The sequence below is a fragment of the Oryctolagus cuniculus genome, chromosome 5, assembly GCF_964237555.1.
Source record: "Oryctolagus cuniculus chromosome 5, mOryCun1.1, whole genome shotgun sequence".
Classification (NCBI taxonomy): Eukaryota; Metazoa; Chordata; class Mammalia; order Lagomorpha; family Leporidae; genus Oryctolagus; species Oryctolagus cuniculus.
In genome coordinates, this window is record NC_091436.1 from 166,048,968 (window position 1) to 166,060,537 (window position 11,570).

Genomic DNA, 11,570 nt, shown 5'->3' on the forward strand with positions numbered 1-11,570 from the left:
TCCCAAGCACTAATTCACTCCCTACATGCCCACAACAGCCAGGCTGGGCCAGGAGCCGGGAACTCCATCCAGGTCTCCCATGAGCGTGAAGAACCCAGCTATTGGAGCCATCACCGCAGCCTCCCAGTGTCTACACTGGCAAAAAGCTGGAGTAGGAACTGGATCTGAGTCTCAAACCCAGGTACTGCAATGTGAGACAAGGTGTCTTAACTACTAAGCTAAACACCTGCTCCGGATTCTAAAAGCCGCACCAAAACAAACGTTCCTTTAATTTCATTTTCCGCAAAGTCTAAATACTCTCCCATAAGACGCTCTTCAATCTGAGCCCCGTGCCAGAGTCTGGGGAACGCCCCCACCCTCTGGAAATTTGCGCATTAAAGGCGCTGAGAAGTCCTACAGGGCTGGAGAATGTGGCCCAGCAGGATGACCTAGCTCTTGGGACACCTACAACCCACATCAGAGCTCCGGTTCAAGGGCTGGCTACTCCGCTCCGAAACCAGCCTCCTGCCAGTGCTTCCTGGGAGCCATCAGATGGCAGCTCAAGGACTGGGGCCCTGCCACCCGCGTGGGGGAGTCAGATGGAGTTGGTTCCTGGCTTCCGGCTGGCCCAGCCTTGGCTATTCCTAGCATTTGGGGAATGAACCAGCAGACAGAAGGTATTCCCTCTCTGTGTCTGTCTCTGTCTCTGTCTCTCTCTGTCTCTCTCTCTCTCTCTCTCTCTCTCTCTGCCTTTCAAGTATATGAAACAAATACAAAAGGGAAAAAGAAGAACCCAGCAGTGGAATGTGCGCTTTCCTCTCTACATGGACTATTCCCAGAGCCTCTTCCAGATGACTAAGTGAATCTTGGCTCATCTTTTAGGCTTCTGCTTAAACGTCGCCTTCTTGGGGGCAGGCTTCCCGTCTGCTTCCTCCCAGCGAGGTGAAGCTCCGGTTACAGCTCCCTTGGCCTCTTCCTCTCCTCCTACACCACTTCATCTCCCTGACAATCAAGGCTGCTGCTGCCCGGGGGCTGTACGTCCCACAAAGGCAGGGACCACGACTCTTTTTTTTTCCAGTTTTTATTTGCATTATATTTGAAAGGCAGAGAGACACAAAGAGCTCTCCTAGCCCAAGATGCCTGCAACGGCGGGGCTAGGCTGGGCTTAAACCAGGAGCTGAGAACTGGATCCGTGTCTCCCATGGGAGTGGCAGGGACCCAACTATTTGAATACCACGGGCCACCTCCTAGGAGGAAGCTGGAACTGAGATCAGAGCCCGGATTCAAATCCAGGCAGTCAGATACAGGATGCAGGCATCCCACGCAATGTCTTAGCTGCTGTCCCAAATGCCCACCCCACAACTCTCTTTCCAGTGTCTTAGACCCAACATACACGCAGTGCCTGCCATATAGTGGGCTTATACACACGTATTGAAGGACGAAGGAAAACATCAGAACTTGGGAAAACATTGCACCAATGATGTGTCTTTGACTTGGGAAACTTTCTCACTTTTTCATATAGCCTGTCCCCTCTACCCCCACCCCCTGCCCATGACACAAACTCTGAGAGATGTTTCCCTTCCCTTGGTCTCCATGAGAGATACCAAACCCCACCCTCTGCCATCAGTAGGGCTCCTCCTGTTGCAGCCCAGGAAATTCGACTAAGGGCTTATGTAACAAGGGGGGGGGGGGCTGAAGAAGGGTCTTGGGCTCAAGTCAGATGACCTCGCAAAGGCCAGCTCCTTCCTGCCTGCCTGCTTCTGTCTCTGCGTCTCCTCCTTCCTCAGGGCTTCCCCTCAGTGCCCACACCCTCTCCCCAGCAGCTCGAGGCCAACTATGAAGTGGGGGGGGGGGTTGTCTCCAGTCTCCCACCACCCGCAGTGTCTTCCGGTTGCCCCAGACATGAGGCAAAGTGTCTCTGTCTAAGACATCCTTTTGCGAACCCATCATCATCACGCCTCACCCCAGGGCTGGGGCATCAAACCCTGGGAGGCCAGATGGCTAAGAATGGGAGCAGAGTGATTGCTTTGTCAAAGGGCAGGCACGGTTCCTTCTGGAGGAGGTAGGCAGCAACCCTTCAAGGCTGAGTTCAAGTCCAAACTTCCCCAAGAAGCCTTCTCCACAAACCCTAGACAGAAGTCTCTTTCCAGTGTTCTTCCTTCCACGTGGTGCCATGACAGGTGTATCCACTGTGCTCCACGTGACTCGGCATAAACCCGTGCTCCCACCCTGAGTTACCTAGTTCTGCATGGTGCATGGCCCCCAAATGCCACATCTGGAACAAGCAACTCACTCATCCCATAGGTTCTGCGGGTCAAGGATTCGGTGGGCGTGGCTTGTCTCTGTCCTGCAATGGCTGGCAGGGTCCAAGGCTGAGGTGACTCCATGATTGGGGTGCACTCGACAGCTGGGGGCAGGAATCATCTGCCACCTGTGGCTGTCTGCACTATCAGGGGGAGCTAAATTCAGCTGTGGTTATTGGCCAGCACTGTTAAACACGACCTCTGTGTATGACCAGGGCTTTCACAGTGTGGCAGCCTCAGCTCCTTAAAGGGATTCAAATATGCCTGGGAAACCAAGGACAGTCTTGGCTTTGATGACGTAGCCCCACCGGGGAAGTCAGAGCCTGTCCCCAATTCAGCAGGGAGGAATGGAGAGCCTACCTCTCACTGTCGCGTGGTAAGAAGAGTGTGAGTGAGAGGCATGGAGACTGGAGAGAAGCAAGGCTTACTACATGAAGCCCTCGCAACCCACAGTCCAGCTCCAGCTCCAAACCAATCAGAAGCAAAACTCGGGGAGGGGACCATAATGGCCAGAGTCATTGGAATATTCACAACCTCCTTCATGGGCCATACAAGACTTCCCACCTAAAGCTGGCCTGCTATAGATTCATTGGATTCTGAGTCCCGCATGCAGTTGCCTTGTCAGAACCAGACCAGATGATTTCGTGGGCCTCCTATGGCCCACGGCTGGATGTTCCCCACCCCTGCACAAACGCACAAAAGACCCCCTGTTGTCTGCCCAGTTAGAGACGTCCCCAACTGCACAGCCTGGAACAGCCCAAAGTGACCCATTTGTGACCGTCCTGGGGTGGCGCTAGTGAGCAACATCACCATTTTGAGGAAGTCGTGTGCAAAAAACCCAACAGCACCCGCACAGAACAGTGAGCTGAGCGCAGAGGGGAGCATCATTCGCCGAGGGGAGCAGCCATGCTTCCCCCAGTGAAATAAAAGTGCCTGGTCAGCTCCCCTGGGAAAACTAGCAGGAATCTTCCCACTGTGCCGTCTCCCCGGGAAACCTCGTCTGGGTTGCTGTTTGGCTTCTTGTCAATTTCTATTCACAAGTGAGCCAAAGCATCTGAGGTCAGGACCATTGAAGCCACCTTTGACAACACCCTCTCACACACACACATACACACACACACACACACCACATACCTTAAGTATCTCAAGGCGAGGGACTTGAACCATCACTGAATGAGATTCAGCCACTGAATCCAAGAGCAGAACTAATTTGCCAATTCTATATCCAACCACAGGAAAAATCAAGCACCCCTTGGTTAGATTTTGGGTTGAAAGTGCATCAAGTTTGGGGGAATCTGTCTAAGAGAAAGGTTGTGTGCAAGATCTAAAGAGGACGGGGAAGGCTAGGGATAATCTTTAAGGACTTGAAATCCTGGCAGGAAGTAGGCTTGGTCTTGGGGAGGAACTGCCAGGAACCATCCAGGCGTCTTCTCGACCTCTCCACGAGGCTCCTCTTTGTGATTCCTCAATCACCCTCTTTCTCGCCATTCCTCCCTTGTTCTCTGCAGCCCAGCCACACAAAATTTGTGTAGTTCCTCAAAACCTGCTGCAAACTCACTCTCCCCAGGGCCTTGCACCTGCTGCTCCCTCTCCTTCCCCACCCACGGACATTTCCAGCCCTGACTCAAGTCCAGCTGAGAGCCTCATCTGCCCCTGACACAGCCCTCCTTCCTACCACCACCCCCTCCCCATCTTCTGGACTCTGCCTGGCTGCTTGGTCATCTCCTCCACTAAGCTGTAAGCTCTGTGCCCACAGAGACAGAATCTACCTCGGCCATGGTTCTGTGGACATCCTGCACTCAGAAAGCCCTCAAAGAGTACTTAGCAGGCCCTGTCACTCCCCTACCATAGCGCCTCATCCTTCTCTCTCTGGTGGGCCCCCGGCCAACTGCCAGCACTGCACTCCGTCACTCGAGTGCTCTCTCTGGCCACCAAAGCCCGCCCTCTGGCCACCAAAGCCCGCCCTGCCTCCTTCAGCAGCTAGGAGAAGCTTTGGGGTATCCACACTCCCCGGGAGCAGTCCTTACCCAGGAGCTGGTATACAGGAGCGCTGGTGCCCTCACCCTTTGAGTGAGATCGCGCTGAGCCATGGATTCTCTGCTGGCCCCAACGCTCCCTAGCAAGGCTAAGCTCCCGCAGAGGCAGCTGACCCAACACTGCACCCTTCGCTGGCTGCCTTCCTGCCTCCGTCTCATGTCCTCACTTTCAGAGCACCAATAAGCTCCTCTCTCAACACCTGCTTCCTGAACCCCCAGGCACGAATGAGTGTGCCTCTGTCCTGGGCCCTGCCACTGGCTCACCTCTGTCCTGGGCCCTGCCACTCGCTCACCTCTGGACCACTGTACCTGCCACTGGCTCACCTCTGTCCTGGGCCCTGCCACTGTCTCACCTCCGGACCACTGCACCTGCAACTCGCTCACCTCTGTCCTGGGCCCTGCCACTCGCTCACCTCTGTCCTGGGCCCTACCACTCGCTCACCTCTGGACCACTGTACCTGCCACTCGCTCACCTCCAGACCACTGTACCTGCGACTGGCTCACCTCTGTCCTGGGCCCTGCCACTGGCTCACCTCCAGACCACTGTACAGAAACCCGAGTGCCAGCAGCCACCTTGCTCTGAGCCCGGGAGAGCAAAGACGCAGCAGGAGGCTGCCCGCCTTCCTCTTGACCCCGACTGACACTCGTCATCCACATGCTCGCAGAGAACATCATCTCACTCGAAAGTGCCGTGTCGGAAAGTGGCACTCGATGAGGTGGCAGATCTGTAAATGACACGACACCTGTGGATGGAAATAGCTCAAACAACACACACAAGGACCGGCTCCATTAACTGCCAGACAAACACTACCACCGGCGTTCACCTGCTTGGCACCTGGCGGGCACCGTGCAAGCCTTCCCCACTGCTGCAGTCACGGAGACCAGAGCCGCTCCCACTGGCTCAGCCCCTGTGGCCTGCATGCCAGTGCTGGAGGGGGCAATGGAATTCAGCGCTTCTCTCCTCTCCCTCCTGTACAAGCTGGTACAATTTGGAAAGGGATTTGCAGCGGAACACACAGGGCCCTGGGTCAGGGGCGGTGCTGCCTCTTGTTTTATTCCCTAACAATTCTTCCCCCCCCCCTTCCAGTTCATTAATAGATGTTTGCTGAGCGTGGAAAAATATTTCACCGCTTCTATGGGGGGTGAGCCCTGGAGAAGCTTGAAACGCATGCAGCCTAATCCTCCAAGGGCCACCGTGAAGTCAGAAAATCAATGGTCCAGGACTGGAAGTTCTCCTTGGGCCGCAACCCCAATCAGTCTCTAAGATGGGAGCAGAAGGGAACAGCAGGCCTAGGAAGAATGGGATTTGTACTTCTCTCTCATTCTCAAGAGAAAATCATCTTAAAGTTGAAAGTGAATAATTATATATGGGATTAGGAAGTCTTTTTTTTTCCCTTAAAGATTTATTTTATTTATTTAGCAGGCAGAGTTTCAGAGAGAGAGAGGAGAGGGAGGGAGGGAGAGAGAGAGAGAGAGAGAATCTTCCCATCTGCTGGTTCACTCCCCAAATGACTGCAACAGCCAGGTCTAGACCAGGCCCAAGGCAGGAGCCAAGAGCTTCATTCAGGTCCCCCATGTGGGTACAGGGGCCAAGCACCTTGCGCCATCTTCTGCTGCTTTCCCAGGCCCCTTAGCAGGGAGCTGGATCAGAAGTGGGGCAGCTGGGACTCGAACCCGCACTTATATGGGATGCCAGCATTGCAGGAGGTAACTGAACTTGCTGTGCCACAGCACTGGGCCCAGGTGAGGAAATCAGAGAATAGAGTTGGCATTGTGGTGCAGCGAACGTATCCGCTTCTTGGGGCACCCATATCCCATATCAGTGCTGGTTTGACTCCCTGCTCCTCTGTTTCCTATCCAGCTTCCTGTAATGCATCCTGGGAGGGAACAGATGACGGCCCAAGTGCACGGCCCCCTGCCACGCATGTGGGAGACCTGGATGGAGTTCCTGGCTCCTGACGTCGGCCTGGCTGTCGGGAGCATTTGGTGAGTAAGCCAGCAGGTGGAAGATCTATCTACGTCTGTCTGTCTGTCTGTTTGTCTATCATCTGTTTCTCTACCCCTATTTCTGTTGTTCTGGTTTTAAAGTAAATAAACAAACTTTAAAAAGCAAATCAAAGAACTCAGAGTGGTAAGAGGAGAAAGCAGTTTTGCATACTCAAAGGGTGTGCACGTGTGTGGGTGGGGGATTCTGCCCCCTCCCTCTAACGCTCACTGGCAGCCTTCCTGCTTCCCAGCCATCTTCTCAAGTTCAATTCCCCCCCCCCCCCCATTTTACCAATCCAGATACTACCACTGGGCTCTCCCACTTAAGTGCAGTGACTCCCAGTTGCCTCCAGGGGGCGTGCTGAACGGCCCGCGGAGCCCAGGCCAGCTCCCAGGACGCACAGGGGACTGGTGAGGAGCAGGGGCCAGGCTTCTAGGAGGCAGCCGGAACCTGGGCCCCGTGCACGGCAGGGCTTTGAATCCAGGGATGCCAGCTTTGCCACAAAGATGCGCACTTTCCAGACTCCGTAAGAGCTCCACAATACAAGTCCCTGGGTGGTGGCAGGGGGTGGCGGGAGGGAATCCCCTCCTGGCCTGCAGCTTGTCAGCTCCAGCATAACAAAGTCCGCTAACTCAGCACCCAAGCCCTGGGGTCCCGTCTGCTCTGGGGCCTGGCCCAGGCCTCGGGGGTGACTTGTCAATCCTGTCCTCCCCCCCTAGAGCTGCAACCCACAAGCCCCAGGGGCAGAGGGCTGCGCACACACAGGATCAGAAAGGGCAGAGCAGATGTGTCCAGGGCTGGAGCCCCGTAGCAGATGTTCCAGGGGGCACCAAAGGCCCCTCTCCCCAGTTCTCCTAAGAAGGACGTTCTGTGCTCTCGTGCACCTGGAGAATCGAGTTCGTTCTGCAGAGCTGGCCTTGGACGTCGGGTCTTCGTCCCCGAAGCCTTTGCTGATTCCGCAGGAAGAACCCGGTCTCTGGCTGCGAGTAGCACGCATCGGCACTGCCTGTGCGCTTCCTGCTTCCGGGTCTGAGTGGCCCGTGGACGGGGAGCCCTCTGTTTGGTGACTGTGTCTTGTGTGCGTTTGTGTCCTCAGGGCCTGCTTCACAGAGCCCCTCCTCCACTCCGTGAACACACCAGGAATCCCAGAACTGCTTGTCGAAAAGAAACCGACAGGAGAACTGAGGATGCATGTCGCCAGGCTCCTGACTCACTTCCTGACAGCACGCACCTCGCCGCCACCTGCTAACTCGCTTGTGTAACCCAGTTTGGCATCTCTGATTCCTTCTGGGCCTGCGAGGTTGTGCATCAGACCCACGCGCTGTGCCGCCGGGAAGCAGGTGGACAGCCAGGCGCCGTCACGCAGAGCGCGTCTGGCCAGATGGCCGGGGGTGAACAGCTTAGTCAGGACGCCTGGCCGCAGCACCTGGGCTGCAGCGACATCGAGGAGGAAGGAGAAGGGAGTGACAGCACTGGGCCTGAATGGGATGTGACGCTGAAGTGTGGGCCGGGGCTGGGGTGTGGCTGGCCTGGCCGAAGGATTAGCACAACTTCCTAATAGCCCCTGGAGGTTCTGGGTAACAGCACAGGAAGGGCCTTGCCTGGGTGATGCATCAAGCTTTGATTTTTTGGTGGAAGCCGGGAGAAATGAGTAAAACGCCCAGACTTTGGGCAGGGGAGGGTGGACTGTCACACCCTCTGTGTCCCTGTGTTCACCTCCCACCCCAGGTCAGGCCAAGCCCACCACACAGAATCGGTCCCTTGCTCCCACGTGCCTGACCAGGTGAGCGGAGACAGAAGGAATCCTGGCTCTGTTTGGTCTGTCTGGCCTCACACGGAGCCACCTACCTCCATAGGAAGAAGGGACCACCCCAGTCTCCCCTGAAATCACAAGACCCAAGCACGTGTCCACCAGGCTAGGGGAAGTGTTTGGAAAATAAATGTCCCTTCTGCCAGAGACTGGAACTCGTCATCAACTTTGCTATTTTGAAATCCTGGGAGAAAAGTCTCTTGGGCGCTGGGGGCTGGATTTGCATTATTTTAGTGGATTCACACCACCCCCTGGGCTTTAGGAGAGGGGCGTGGGGGCGGGGGCGTGGGCAGAGAACCCGACACGCTTCACCCATCACAGCCTGTTTCAGAGGGTGCTCCAGGAAGGCTGATCTCTCAGCACCGCACTCGGAGGGGCCGGAGCCCCAGTCAACCCAGGAAGGCTGACGCAGAGCAGGCTGGCTCAGGGCTGTACCCAGACCAGGCATGAAGGTGGGCGGGGCTTGAGCTGGAAGCCCCCGCCCCCTACATCCTGGACACTCTCCTCCTCACTCCCCAGGGAGGCAGCTTCTGGAGGGGACGTCCCACCATCTCCTCTCCTTGTCACCCGGAGGTGAAGCCTGCCCTCAAACATTGCCCACGGGAGGCTGATTGTTCAGTGACCCGCAAGACGACGGGCCCCTTGTGTCTGCAAACACAAGTACCCTTTCCGACCGCTGGAGACCTCACATGGCCCTCGTGGAGCAGCCCTGGCCTGGTTGTGGTACTGCGATGAGGAGGGGTCCTCATGGTTCTACAGAAACAAGACTGGGAGGGAGGGAGGGAGGGATGGAGGGGCACAGGTGCAGGAGAGGCAGTGGGGCAGGTGTGAGGGAGCCGGTGACCCACGGAGAGACCGTCTTCTTGCACACAAGATTCCCTGTTTGGGGACTCACAGAAACAAGCCAGGAACACCGTGCCAGATTCTGGGGGGAGGGGGAGGGCGGTCAGTAACTCATTTGTCATTAGAGTCCGTGTGACTCGTTATAGACACAGGCCCGCGAGATCCAACCTGAGCACCTGGCTCACACTTCTGTTACGAAGGCGCAGAGACAGAGCCAGGGGAACGAGGACTTGCAGGGCCGGAAATCGGTGTTTGTGGTCCCCAGAGAGAACCTGGGCCTGTTTGTTTTCCTGCGGGAAGTGGAGCGATTCTTTGAATGTCTGGTTTCTGTCTCGGCTTGTCCACTGCTTGGTGGAGCAACCGACCTGGCAGCTGAAACTCTGGTTCCAACACCTGAATCCCACAGCTGAGTACCTGGTTCCATACTCCACTCCAGCTCCTCCTCCAGGCCCTGGGAGGCCCGGTGATGCCTCAGCCACACATGTGGGAGACCCGGATTGAGTTACCAGAACCAGCCCAGGTCCTGCCGTGCACATTTGGGGAGTAAACCAGCAAATGGGAGATCTATTTCTCTCTCTCTGCCTCTCAAGTAAATAAATAGAAATTTTCAAAATAGACAAATAAGTATACCAACAAACACAGAGATGTAAGAATGGCCAAAGACTCTAAAGAAACAACCAAGTTGGAAGAAAGAGACTTTACAATTTCAAAATGTGTTGCAAATTTACATAAATCTAGAGAGGGTGGTAAGTGGCATAAGGAGAGATGGACACTGAGAGTCTGGAAATAAAAACCTGTATCTATGGTTAACTGATTTTTCTCAAAGGTGCCAAGATAATCCAGTAGGGCGAGAATAGTGTTTCCAACAAAGAGTGTTGGGATAACTGGAAATTCACAAGCTAAAGAATGTAGGTTGTATAGCACAAAATTAACTCAAAATGAATCAGAGGTACGAGTGTAAGAGCTAAGACTATGGCATTCTTAGAAGAAAACAGCATTGGGCCAGCGCTCACCTACGGCACTGGCATCCTGGATGGAGGCTGGCTTGCGTTCCAGCTGCTCCTCTTCCAATCCAGCTCCCTGCTAACGGACTGGGAAAGCAGCGGAAGACGGCCCACGTGTTCTGGGTCCCTGCCACCCACATGGCAGACCCAGATGAAGTTCTTGGCTCCTGGTTCCAGCCTGGCCCAGTCCTAGCCGTTGCAGCCATTTGTAAACTAGTGGCTAGAAGACGGGTCTCTGTCTCTCCGTCTGTTTTGTAACTCCAACTTTCAAGTAAACAAATATTTTCTAAAAAGAAGAAAACAGGATTAAATCTCCGCTAGGAAACTGGCGCAGTTGGCCGCATGGCCCAGCTACCTGAGCCAGGCTCCACCCCCATCCTGATGGGATTGGCTGCTCCTGCTTCCCTGCCCACCCTCGGGCGAAGCTGTAAAAGGGCCTGTTCCTGCACACGTGCTCTCTCGGTCCTTCTCTCCTGCTCCCCGTTCCTCTCTCCAGCCTCTTCCTCTGGGCTCTTGGCCCTTCTCTCCTCTCTCCCCATTCCTCTCTCCAGCCTCCTCCTCTGGGCTCTTGGCTCTGCTCTCCTCTCTCCTCTTCTCTGCTCTCTCTTCTCTCCTTGCTAGCTCTTCTCTCTGTCTCTCTTACAGTCTCCTTCTCTCTTTTTCCTTCGCCGCCCTTCACTCCAGTCTGTAGGGTGTTCCCCAATAAACCCTTTCCCTTACTCCGGTGTCCGGTGTGCTTTGCGACAGCTAACATTAAGATATAACAATCTCTGTGACCTTGGATTCGGCAGCCGTTTCTTAGCACAAAAGCATGAACAATAAAAAAGCAGGTAATTCAGGCTCTGTCAAAATTAAATTCTTTGTCAAGAAGGTGAGAAGACAACCCACAGAATGAGGAAACGTTTGCAAAGCGACTCTAAGGGCCTGGAATTCAGAATACAGGATTCTTAAGCAATCAAAAGACAATAGAAATGTTTAACTGCGAAAGGGAATTGAACAGTCAAAAGTGAAATACAGATGTATATCAAAGAAGATACACAAATGTTGGGCAGCCAAAGGCAAAGCCATTGAATGTTGAGCGAGAGTCATCGGCCAGTCCCGAGGGTTCACAGCCCAAGACTGGGTGGACCCCACCGGCTCAGCCTCTGGTGATGCAGTCCTTGCCGGCAGGGTCCTGCGGGGCATAGAACATCACACGGCAGGATGCCGGGAGCGTGCAGGTCCTGTGCCTCTCCTTATAAAGGCATGAGGATTCAAAGGCCCCCCGCCTAACAGCCTAATCCAAGCTAATGAAGGCTCCCACCTCGATGCACCACCATTGGATTAAGTGTCCGCACTCTTAGTGCCATTAGTGTAAGACTTTTGGGACCAAACCTTCAACTTATGGGCCTTTAGAGGACATTCAACACCCAAACTCGTATCTAAACCACAGCATCCTGGCCTCTGACCTGCACAGGTTCATGTCCACCTCCAAATACAAAATGCATTCATTCCATTCCCTCAAAGTCTTAATGTCCCAGCATTGCTCAAAAGTCCAAGTTCAACGTCTCCTTTGAGACTCAAAGCCAGTTCTTCCATCTGCAGGCCTCCAAATACCCCAGGTACACA

General features: G+C 54.7%; 1 long non-coding RNA gene across 1 annotated transcript in view; it reads right to left on the reverse strand.

The window, feature by feature from the left end:
• The window catches only part of LOC138849723 (uncharacterized), a 30,026-nt gene extending 19,936 nt beyond the window's left edge, over positions 1-10,090 (reverse strand). The window contains exon 1 of the long non-coding RNA XR_011388835.1: positions 9,972-10,090. This is a non-coding gene — a long non-coding RNA (uncharacterized lncRNA). The remainder of the gene's footprint in view (positions 1-9,971) is intronic.
• Positions 10,091-11,570: the final 1,480 nt, after the last annotated feature.